This window comes from Canis aureus, chromosome 8 (genome assembly GCF_053574225.1).
Source record: "Canis aureus isolate CA01 chromosome 8, VMU_Caureus_v.1.0, whole genome shotgun sequence".
NCBI lineage: Eukaryota > Metazoa > Chordata > Mammalia > Carnivora > Canidae > Canis > Canis aureus.
This window is the reverse complement of record NC_135618.1, coordinates 7,935,371-7,948,064: the sequence shown is the minus strand read 5'-3', so window position 1 is coordinate 7,948,064 and position 12,694 is coordinate 7,935,371. Positions and strand designations below refer to the sequence as shown.

Genomic DNA, 12,694 nt, shown 5'->3' with positions numbered 1-12,694 from the left:
AAAGTCTGGCTCTGCCCTGGCCAGAATCTGAGAATTTTAAATGGTCTGCTGATAAAAGAGTCATGGCCTTCAGAACTACTAGATTTTTTCAAAATCTGTAGATTATAGAAAATATAAAAAGCCCTTAAATATCAAAATACGTCAGAATCTTAGTGACTGTTAATTATTATTATGAGTCTTTCCTTACGTCTTTGTCAACCAAAAGAATTTTCGTTTCGCTAATTTGGTTAGAAGAAGTTCTGGTTTGAGAGCTTATTAAAAGAAACAGGCTTTTTAAATTTAAAATGTTGGCTATCTAGATCTTTTCATTGACATTAAAATCTAATATGAAATCCTATGAGAAATTACATATATATGTATATTATATATATATATATATGTATATATATTTCATTCATTCATTCATTCATTCATTCAACCAGAAATTTGCTGTTTTGGGAAGCCTATCTGTGTTTGGTAATCAGGTCCGGTCTGTATGTCAGGAATTCCCTGGTGTTGTCAGAGCTTAAATGACCTAACAGCCTGCAAATGTCACATTTAAAATTCTGTCTTCATGCCTGGCTCTCAGCATAAATGAATTAAATAGCAGAGCTGGCAGCAAGTCAATATGTTCTTAACAGTAAGAGTGAGCAACGAAACAGTTTGTGGTTTGTTCAGAATAGGTAAATAGAATCTGCCCGGAGCAGTTCACCTGGAATAAAATCTGAAACAGGAAACAAGAATTAACCTTTAGGATGGTTGACCAGACGAAATGTCAGTCATATTTTTGTAGCATGAAGGAACCAGTAAACTACACTTTACGGAACAGCCGCATTTCACTATTATACACTGTATGAATTCACAGATGAAAACTTTTGACCCGGGAAAAAGTTTATTTTGATATCTTTGGCAGCATAAGAAGCTGTATTGATTTTAACACTGAATTATAACATTATAACGAAAATTGTATAGTACCTGAAGTTACAAAATCCCAATTTTTAAGAAATTTGCAGGGTGCAGATGTATTTTCTTTTATTTTTCTTGAATAAAATTAATTCTGTTCTCAAGAGGTAATCAGGAAAGGGCATTTTTAAACCAGGCTTATTTATTCTTCTTGTTATTTCCTTTTACTGACAGTCCTACAACTTTGGGACTGTTACTATTACCTGTCCAAGTGGTTGTTAAGAAATATAGGAGTTATGTTGCTAGAAGTTCACTTATAAGTGAATTACTTGAAAACAGTTTTTTCCTCTAAGAAAATAGTAATACATGTGATAATTAGGCTCAGCCAATGTCTCAAAAGCTTTTTAATCTGTAATATCCAAATTATAGCATAATTGTCATATATATGTAACCTCCACCTGTTACTGTTTCTATACTATACTAAAATAACCATTTTCCCATAGAAAATAGTTGATACAGTATATATAACTTTTTAGAAGCCGTAATTCAGTAGAACAAATATATTTTTTCTATATTTTCTTAAAATTGGATTGATTTTCTCATCAACCAACCTCTTTCCTTTACTCTTGACTAATGATAGAAAGTTTAATCTAGGCACTTACACTCTAGATTTTTTCCCTCTTCTACTCCTTCTTGGGATGATGGAATCACAGTTTAGGTAACAGGGTTGGTTGATATGGCTTCACTGGGAGATTCAAAGTGTACCTATTGAGATATACTGTTATATTGTGTTGTTTGGGATCAGCATCAGTCTTTTCTAGTAATCACTGAGATGGTTAGTGTCCACAGCACACCTGTAATACTTAATATACAACCTCTGCACATGGCTAGAGCACTAGCAATGTTAGAGAAAGAAATCAGGGTTGACAGTGGCAAAGACCAGCTCTTTATTTGTTGTCATTCCTTATCTATCTTTTTTTTATCCCTCTTGCTGTCTTTCTCACTTTCCTTTCTTACTCTTTCCCCTATATTTCCTTCTGTTTGAGTCCTGTAAGCTAGAATTATATAAACTCTTCCCAAATGTTGGTGAATTTTGTTAGTATTTTCATTGGAAAGTGCATTTATTTATTTATTTTAAGATTTGATTTATTTATTCATGAGAGACAAAGAGATAGGGGCAGAGACAGATGCAAAGGAGAGAAGCAGACCCATGCAGGGTGCCCGATATGGGATTTGATCCCAGGACTGTGGGATCACTACCCGAGCGGAAGGCAGATAGATACTCAACCACTGAACCACCCAGGGATCCCTGGAAAAGTACATTTAAATGCAGTATCTGTTACATAGTGGATACTGGACAAGTATGATGATTATTGATTGTTGACCTTAAGGATCTTTAACATGCTAAACAGCTAAGAGAGTTAAAGGATCTCCAAAGATCATCCAGAGATTGTTGACAACTATTCATGATTTTCACATTCCTTTCATAGCCAACAATGGTAGTATTAATTAAACATTTTTGAGTACATATGCAAATTGTAGCATTCATTATATTAACAATTTAGGCAATCTAGTGTCCTACAACAAAATTTAAAAAGTACAAATCATAGGAAAGTGTAAATTGGAATTACTGATATAAGGAACATTACTATATAGGAAACTACAACTATCTTTTTAAGGATTTATGAAGTTTTTTAGGACTTAAAATATTATGAAGAAATAGAAAAACACATACAAAGAAAGTAGTTTGGTTAACTTTGTATACTTATATTGGTAATTTCTCTTTAAAGGTGATTATTTGGGGAAAAAATTAAGTTGATTTATTTGGGGCACCTGGATGGCTCAGTCAGTTAAGCATCTGCCTTTGGCTCAGGTTGTGATCCCAGGGTCATGAGATAGAGCCCTATGCCCTCTCCCTTTACCCCTCCCCTTGCACTAAATATACAGAAAGAAATAATAAAATAAAATATCTAAGCCTGTACATTTAGATATACAAAATGACACTAATAGAAAAATGTAGGTAAGTCTCATGTACAGAATACACAGATCATCTTGTTACCCTAGAAACCTCAGAATGTATATGGATTATACAAATGATAAAGGTCATATCACAGACCAGTGGCAAAATAAAGAACTATTTAATAAATGATGCTAGGACAATTGATTATTTTTTGGGAGGACTAGATTCTTGCTTTATTACACATGGAAAAAGTAAATTCTAATTGGATTATTTATCAATACAAAAAAATTGAAAACATCAAAATAATGAGAAAGTATGTTGGTAAATATTTGTAAGTAAGGACTTTCTAAGCATGGAAAACTGAAGGAAAATGGACATATTTGACTTAGTAAAATGTAAAAGTTAAGACTATCACAATGAAAAGACAAATATCAAGGTGGAAAAATTTTTCCTCACAGAATTAACATCTTTAAATATCACTTTAATAAAGTAATGAAAAAATCTAACCCTCTGATACAAAAGAAGCAAAGAGCTTATACAGACATGCTTCAGAAGTTTATTTCAACTTCAAAATAGCTAGTAAACTGATGAAAACATGTTAATATTTAATATTCATCAATACTCTAAGAATTGTTCATTTCAACCATAAAGTACCACTTTTAAAAAAATCCCTTAGGTCAGCAAAGATGTGAAGAGTAGTAATACTCAGTAATGACAAAGCATACACACTACTGTAGAGGAGTGTACATTAGCACAGATCAAGGACAATATGGTAATTTGTACCAAAATTTGTAAATATGTTTATTACTTATGTTTAAATCATCACATGGTCAGTTGAATACACATGGTTTATTCTTCTTCCTGAAAAACTCTACTAAAGTGATAGTAAAGACATAAAAATATATAAACTCCAAAAGACAAAATGTGAGAGGAGAGAATAACAGACAAGAGGCAGTAAAAATTGAAAGAAGAAATGTAGTTGAACAAATGGTGACCAACTTAGCAGAGTGGAAAAGCTGAGCCCTAACTTCCATCATGGGGAAGACCTGTAAGAGCAAGCCAGTTTGTCCTGTAGAACCCTGGAAAGGCAGGCACCAGGTTGTGTGCAAAGAGGAACTCCCAGTGTCCTCTTCCAATTTAGTTCTCAGAACACTGAGAACTCATTGCCATTAAAATTTCATATGCCATCAGATTGAAGGTTGGAGAATTCCTTCCTGAATATACTAGCCTAATAGAAAAATAATGTACATTTTAACTTCATGGGACCCTAAGTTCTTCATACTCAAGTCGTGCTGGTTTATCCCCCTGGTAGTCTCTGTGGTTGATAGGTGCTGCTAATGCGTGATTGCTGTTTTATTTTTTAACTCTGAATATACAACTAAGAATTACCAGACTGTTGAAGAATTTCCTTATTTTGAACAGAAGAAGAAAATTTTTTTTACAGATTTATTTATTTATTCATGATAGACACAGACTGAGAGAGAGAGAGGTAGAGACATAGGCAGAGGGAGGAACAGGCTCCTCACAGGGAGTCTGATGCGGGACTCGATCCTGCATCCTGGGATCACACCTGAACTGAAGGCAGGCGCCCAACCACTGAGCCACCCAGGCGTCCTGAACAGAAGAAAATTTAATAACACTACCAGCACCTTAGAAGGAAATGAGAAGATGTTTTATTTATGAAATAGGATACTATATAGAAAAGGAATATTCCAAAAACAAGGAAGAGCTCTTGGAAATTAAAAGTATGAGAGTAAAAATAATTTCAGTTGAAAGTTTTGAGGGCAAAATTGAAGAACTCTCTCGAAAGGTAGGACCACAAGACAATAAGGAAAATTGGAGGAAGGGTAAGAAAATTGGAGAAACAACTGTTGATAGTTCTGTATAAGTTTCTCATATTTCTTTACATCTTGTGAGCAGAGACACTGATAGGCTTTTGTTCTGGATTATGTTGTCAATGTTTGTATAGTGAACAGACTTGGGAAACAGAGATAGTGACTCCTTTAGGAACAAAGGGCAGATTTGTTTGCTCTGCAGTATGATAAAGATAAAGGTAAAGATGGAACAGATTTGTTGCAGCTTCTTTTTTTTTTTCTTAAGATTTTATTTATTTATTCATGAGAGACACACAGAGAGGCAGAGACATAGGTAGAGGGAGCCCAATGTGGGACTCGATCCCAGGACCCCGGGATCACGTCCTGAGCCAAAGGCAGACACTCAATCACTGAGCCACCCAGGGGTCCCTGTTGCAGCTTCTTATACAAAAAATTTAAGATTTCCTCATCTGAGGATTTCCTGATTTGTTGCATAAACTTACTAATTACACAGCATCTGCATAGGCCTGCCACTGCATTGTCCCTGTGGGACTTGGGATGCAAGGAGAACTGGCACAAACATGAAGAATTTCATGCTGCCATGACTAATAAAGTTCCTTGTCTCTGACCCAGGAGTTCTATGTCTTCTGCCATTTAATTGCTCCAGGCCTACCTGTTGCTCTGGAAGCAGGGTAAAATTTAACACCCTTTACAACTTTACAATAACTAGTGAAGTCCCACATCTGAGTAATCCAAGTACTAAAAAAAGAGGACAGAAAAAATGGAGAGGAGGATATATTAAAGAAATAATATAAGAAAACTTTTCCAGAACTCAGTGGCTTACTAACTGATGAGTACTATGAAACAAATAGACCTCATATCAAGGAACATCATTTTGAAATTTTAAAACAGTAAAAAGTAAAAAGGAGACTCTAAAAATTTCCAGAATGGGAGGGGGGGAAAGGCTACCATCAAAAGAACAAGAATCAGAGCATGATTACACTTCTTGATAGTAACACTGAAGTGAGAAAGCAGTGGAGTAATGTCTTTGAATTATGTGAGAAAATATTTCCAACTTAAGATTCTATTCACTGCTAAATTATACTTCAAATATGTAGAAGAGGTATTCAGAGTTAGAAAAATATTTTTTTCATCCCTTCTCAAGAAGTTACTGAGTGACTTATTGAATGAATGAATGAATGAATGAATAAACCAAAAAACCTGAAAACATACCATCTAGGATACAAGAGACTGACTCATCAATGGAGATGCTAGTGAAACTCCCAGATTGATGGTGAAGGAAGTTTCAGGTGACAGCCATATAGAACAGAAACTGTAGTCTTTAAATACAGACTCTTCAATCATATGTAAGTAAAACTTGCGGGGGTTGGGGGGAAGCTGGGGAAGGGGAGAGTATGAACTGAAACAGGATGATGGAGTGCTCCGAGATGATTGTCTGTGGGACCAGTAGAGTGATGACAAATTATCTGATGTGTTTAGCCATACTAAGAGAAGGTTTAGTATTATCTTAAGAGTAGATTTAGTAATAGCTACACAGAAAATTAAGCCAACAGGGAGTTGAAGTAAATATTAACTTCAGGAAAAAAAGTCGTGTAAAAAAAGAGAATCAGAGTGTATTTTGTGGCTCAACTCAAACAATAGTTACATAGTTATAAAATGAAACAATTGACTGTTTTACCAGAAATTTTAATGTAAATATATGTGGAAGATAGGAAGAGGAGAACTGGTAAGGAGAGGGGATGAATAGGGAGCATGATGATATCAAGAAACAAACTTACTCGGCATAGGAAATTAGTAGTTACAGTGTCTAAGATTGCAAAACAAGTCAAATAATGGTATAAGCGTATTATCTAGAAAAGTTGGAGGTAAATATCAGAAGAAACAGATAACTCTGAGATGGTTAACTGAGGCAGGAGAATTGGCGATGAAGTAGTAATAGAACTATTAGTTTTTGTTATGAAGCTCTAGTTAGCTTCTAGAACAATATTCAGGCAATACTTTACTAAATACAAAATTTACTAAAAATAAAACTTAAAAAACAATAAAGACAAGTCAATGAAGCCTTATGTTATTTCTTTGAAAAGATAAAATTCATAGTACATTTAGCTAGCCTGAGTAAGAAAATAGAAGTTCCAAAATCAAGAATTAAAGAGGGAGGATCACTACAATCCCTTTAGAAATCAAAAGGATTATAAGTAAATTTTATGAAGACCCTTGTCCCAACAAATTAGATGACTTAGGTGAAATGGACAAATTCCTAGAAAAATACAAATATTAAAAAATGTGTCTCTGCCTCTCTCTCTCTCTCTCTGTGACTATCATAAATAAATAAAAAAAAAAAAATTTAAAAATGACTTGAAACAGAAAAGCTGGGCAGCCCCGGTGGCTTAGCGGTTTGGCGCCACCTTCGGCTCAGGGTGTGATCCTGGAGACCGGGGATGGAGTCCCACATCGGGCTGCCTGCATGGAGCCTGCTTCTCCCTCTGCCTGTGTCTCTGCCTCTCTCTCTGTCTCTGTGTCTCTCATGAATAAATAAATTAAAAAAAAAAAGAAACAGAAAAGCTAAATAGACCTTTTTCAAGTCAAGCAATAAGTTTATAAATTAAAATCTTACCACAAAGAAAAGTCTAGACAGTGATGGCATTAATGGTGAATTCTATGAAACATTTAAGTAAAAAATAATACACCATCTCAGACAAGTGAAGAGGAGAGAATGCTTCCCAACTCATTTTGTGAGACCAGTATACCCTGATATCAAAGACATCATAAGAGAAGAAAACCAGGGATCAATATCCCTCATGAGCATACACACAAAACTATAACAAAGTATTAGCACAGGAATAAGAGACCACTTGTGTCAGGTCAAACAGCTAGTCTGTGGTAAAGCCAAGAGTTGAACATGGTCAGTTTGCACCAGAGCTTGTATTGTACTCTTACACACTGATACATTGTGCTGTGAAGACAACAAAGATATGGTGTGAATTCAGTAAATACTGACTGAATGTAAACCTCCAATGAGTCTGTCTGGTTTTGGTCCTGATGATTATTGTCCCCATGTAGGAAATTAAATTTATCTTACTATCTCAGCCTATTTCTGATAAGCATATATATATGCATGACTTAAACATTTTGATTAGAAACCTTTCAGTAGATGCTTTCCTGGAATTTAAGATGCAGGAGAAATCTAATTCTGGGACTCAATAGCATGAAACAATTTTATTTTCTTCATTAATTCCAGACCCTCCACTAAGGCAAAGGCTCTGTGTAAACAAAGGTACAAGCCATGTATGCTTTAAAAAACTTCAATTTACTCAAATGTTTTGTGTCAGTGAATACTTTGCCTTAATAGAGATGTATTATCCACTACCCCCCGACTGTGTTCTTTTTTTTTTTTTTTTTTTAAGATTTTTATTTATTTATGACAGACACAGAGAGAGAGAGGCAGAGACACAGGCAGAGGGAGAAGCAGGCTCCATGCAGGGAGCCCAATGTGGGACTCAATCCCAGGACTTGAGGATCACACCCCAGGCTGAAGGCGGCGCTAAACCGCTGGGCCACTGGGGCTGCCCCCCCACTATGTTCTTATTCATGTGCCAACCTTTCTCTGAATCCCCCAATTTCAATTATAAGGCTCCTTAGAATCCTTTAATATTTTTAAAGATTAGTTGGGCAGCCCCAGTGACCCAGCAGTTATATATATATAACCGGTTAATATCTATAAAAAAAAAATATATATATATATTAAAGATTAGTGGATTGCAAGGTCTCTATTTTTTAATGCATCTCTGCACAGTGTACATGATGATGATGCAGTTTAACCCTACTATTCTCTTTCATTCACACAAGCTGCTCAAAAAATTACCATAGAACTCTGTATCCATTAAGGATTAAGTTTACTACAGAGAGGTATTGGAGAGTGGCCTATTAGGCCACGGTTTAAAACATAGAAGGTTATTGTGCAAATGTTTCATCTGTGCTTTTTTTTTTTTTAAGATTTTATTTATTTATTAGAGACACAGAGAGAGAGAGGGAGAGGGAGGGAGGCAGAGATACAGGCAGAGGGAGAAGCAGACTCCATGCAGGGAGCCCGACATGAGACTTGATCCCAGGACTCCAGGATCACGCCCTGGGCTAAAGGCGGCGCTAAACCACTGAGCCACCGGTGCTACCCTCATCTGTGCTTTCTTAATTCCTTTTTAGTCCTAGATAAAAATGTTTCCAGTATAACCAGTTTATATAGTGTCCTGGTATTATATCCATTGGTTTTCTTTGGGAGTACTCTTGGCATTTGAGTGGAACAGTTCTTTCACTGTGCAAGACTGGCCTGGGCATCACAGAATATTTGGCATTCCTGGTGCCATTAGTGCTTCTCAGTCATTTGATACCAAACAATGCTCTCACCTTTTCTGAACTCCTCCCCTTGTAGAGGGCAAGACTTCAGGTTGAGGACGACTATAGGTAATTATTTGCAATAATGCCCATAGAACCTTTTATTTGTCTAATCTAGTCTCTTAATCCTCTAATTATGATATTTAAAGATAAATATAATTAGGATCTCTGCTCACTTGTCTAAATTCTGAGATACTGTCTTAGACTCTGCAATTCTAGCTCTGTCACTATATGAAACGGATTTGTATCATTTTTCGTTCTTCTGTCCTTGTTTATGATTACTCTTCTTCATCTTGTTTTACTGTAGCTATTTCAGCATTTTAAGGTTTCTCTATTCCAATAATACCTACCTCATTAAAGCTAAACTTTACTAAAGTTTGACTGAAATGTCTATCAAGTGGAAAATCTGACACCTTTTTAGAAATGTGCCTATTGAATTATCGATATCTGGAAACTCATCAAAAGGTTGCTGAATCCATATCACTCTCTCTGCCTAGGGACTGACTAAGATTGCTTTCAAATCTTATAGAGCTTTCCCTAATGATTGCAAATTTAAAGCAGAAGCCTAATGGAAAATAATATACTGTTCATTTATTTTCATTCAAATTATAAGGCAAGTAATAAAAATTAAACTACTTGAAGGTCATGTGCTGTTCTTTTAATATCAACTGGGATATGATTTTAAATTTATATAAATTAACCTCTGCTTTCATATTATAACTTATGACAGTCACTTCCAGAATGTCACTTTTCAAGGGAGAAATGAAATGGTAAAGCTGTTTGAAAATAGTGATCAATATTTCAATACTGGTATTTCATCAACTTTATATAAGTTTGAAAAATTTGGTGCATCTATAAATTTGTCATCATAGTTTTTGATATATTACATTTCTGTATTAGAAATGAAAAATGTGAGGGGCTCCTGGTTGACTCCGTTGGAGGAGCATGCAACTCTTGATCTCAGGATTGTGAGTTCAAGTCCCATACTGGGTGTAGAGGTTACTTAAATAAATAAATATTTTTTTAAAAAAGAAAAATGTGAGCCTCACTAGTCATTAAGTATTCCAAAATAATAATAATAAAAAATACCCATTTTCACTGAATTTGTAAAAGTTTTTTAAAATGACAATAGTCGATTAGTGACAGTGTGATGGGTGATGAGCATGCTCATAAATTGCTGATGGGATTGTTAAATTAATACAGCCCTTCTCAAAAGTAGTTTGTTAGTGTGTAATTCTAAATAGTAATTCTACCTCTAGGATTTTATTCCAGAAGAAGGAATTAGATTAGGACAGAAAGATTTATGTTTAAAACTGTTACGTTTCTTATAGCATTTCTTAGAAAATAACATAATGTAATAGAGTGAACTGGAATTGAATCCAAGTTTCACCATTTAGTAACTGCCCAGTTTCTGGCAAGTCTCTGTCTTTTGTTGAAAGAGAGAGAGAGAGAGAGAGTGCACGCATATGCGAGTAAGCGGGGAGGGGCAGAGAGAAAGGAAGAGAGAGAATCTTAAGCAGGCTTCATGTTCAGCATTGACCCTAGTGCAGGCTGAAATCTGAGCTGAAATCAAGAGTTGGACACTTACCATCTGAGCCACGCAGGCACTCCTTGGGCAAATCTTTTTTTTTTTTTTTTTAAGATTTATTTATTTGTTTGTTTGTTTATTTATTTATTTATTTATTTATTTATGAGAGAGAGAGAGAGAGAGAGAGAGAGGCAGAGACACAGGAGGAGGGAGAAGCAGGCTCCATGCCGGGAGCCTGAGTGGGACTCGATCCCGGGACTCCAGGCTCGGGCCCTGGGCCAAAGGCAGGCGCCAAACCGCTGAGCCACCCAGGGATCCCCTGGGCAAGTCTTTTAATCATTCTTTTGCAGATCATCCTTTGGAAATTTGAAAATGATGACAATGACAACAATAATGTCTTGACAGTGTCTTGGTGATAGCAAGACAGCAGACCACTTCATCTGAATAAAATGCTGCTGAATATACCTAGTTAGGTCTTGTTCAATTTCTCATACCATATGTTACAAATATTTGCTGTAGTCTTTATGCCTCTACTTCACTTTTATCCCTTTTAATGTTCAGCTTATGACTTAGTCTTCTACGTCTGGAGAAAAATGAGGTAATTAGGCAAACACGCTGTCGGTGTACCTTTCCTGTACCTTCAGACTCATTCGTGTCTTCATGAGTCTTTATCTTTTCTGTTCATCTCAAAGGAAGAAGTGTATGAGTTGTGTTAGATACCTTGCTTACACAGTCAGGAACCTTGTTCTATCAGTTATGTCTCTCTTGTCTTTATACTCTCCACTGTTGACTTAGGTGTCTTTAGTCCTTAAAACGGTCTTCTTCTGTTCTGCTTTCCCTTCAAGCTTTACCTTTTTCTCTTTTCTCTCTTTTGATATTTTAAAAATAAACTAGCTCTCAACAGCAGAAAAACAATTGATCCCATTAAAAAATAAACAAAGGACTTCAGTAGACATTCCTCCAAAGAAGGTATACAGATGGCCAATATGCACATGAAAAGGTGCTCAGCATCATTAATCAGAGGGAAAATGCAAATCAGAACTGCAATTAGTTACCTCTTCATACCCATTAGGATGGCTGTTATGAAATAAAATAAAATACAGAAAATAACAAGTGTTAGGATGTGGAGAAATTGGAACCCCTGTGCACTGCTAGTGGAAATGTGAAATGGTGCAGCCACCAGGGAACATAGTATGATGGTTCCTCAAAAAATTTTAACGGAATTACCATATGAACCAGCAATTCTACTTCTGAGTCCATAACCAAAAGAATTAAAAGCAGGAAATAAACAGGTGTTTGTACCCCAAGATTTATTTATTTATTTTTATTATTTTTTTTTTAATTTATTTATTTATGATAGTCACACTCAGAGAGAGAGAGAGAGAGAGAGAGGCAGAGACACAGGCAGAGAGAGAAGCAGGCTCCATGCACCGGGAGCCTGACGTGGGATTCGATCCCGGGTCTCCAGGATCGCGCCCTGGGCCAAAGGCAGGCGCCAAACCGCTGCGCCACCCAGGGATCCCTGTACCCCAAGATTTAAAGCAGCATTACTCATAATAGCCAAAAGGTTGGAACACCCCCAAATGTCCATCAGTGAATAAACAGATAAAATGTGGCATATACATGTAATGGAATATTATTTAATGTTAAAAAGGAAGTAAATTCTGACACGTGCTTGAACTTTGAAAATGTTATGCTAAATAGAATAAACCAGACACAAAACTACAAATGTTGTATGATTCCATTTATATGAAGTACCTAGAATAGTCAGATTCAGATAAAGAAAATAGAATGGTGGTTGCCAGGAGCTGAGGGAGGAAGGATGGGGGAGTTCTTGTTTAATGAGTAGAGAGTTTCATTTTGAGAAGATGAAAAGTTCTGGAGAGGGATGGCGGTGATGGTTGTACAACAGTGTGAATATTCTTACTGCCACTGAAGTGTACACCTAAAAATGGATAAATTGGCAAATTTTATGTTATGTTTAGTTCACCACAATAAAAAAAAGAACATTTCTTCATTCCTGTTTCTTTTTCAGTTTATTCAAGCTTGTACTTCAGCAGCTGCACTGTAACTATTCTTGCAAAGTTTACTACAATTCCT

At 35.8% G+C, this 12,694-nt stretch overlaps 1 protein-coding gene across 2 annotated transcripts in view; it reads left to right on the top strand.

Moving 5' to 3' along the window:
- The window catches only part of PIGK (phosphatidylinositol glycan anchor biosynthesis class K), a 107,726-nt gene that overhangs the window by 71,707 nt on the left and 23,325 nt on the right, over window positions 1–12,694 (top strand). The window lies entirely within an intron of this gene.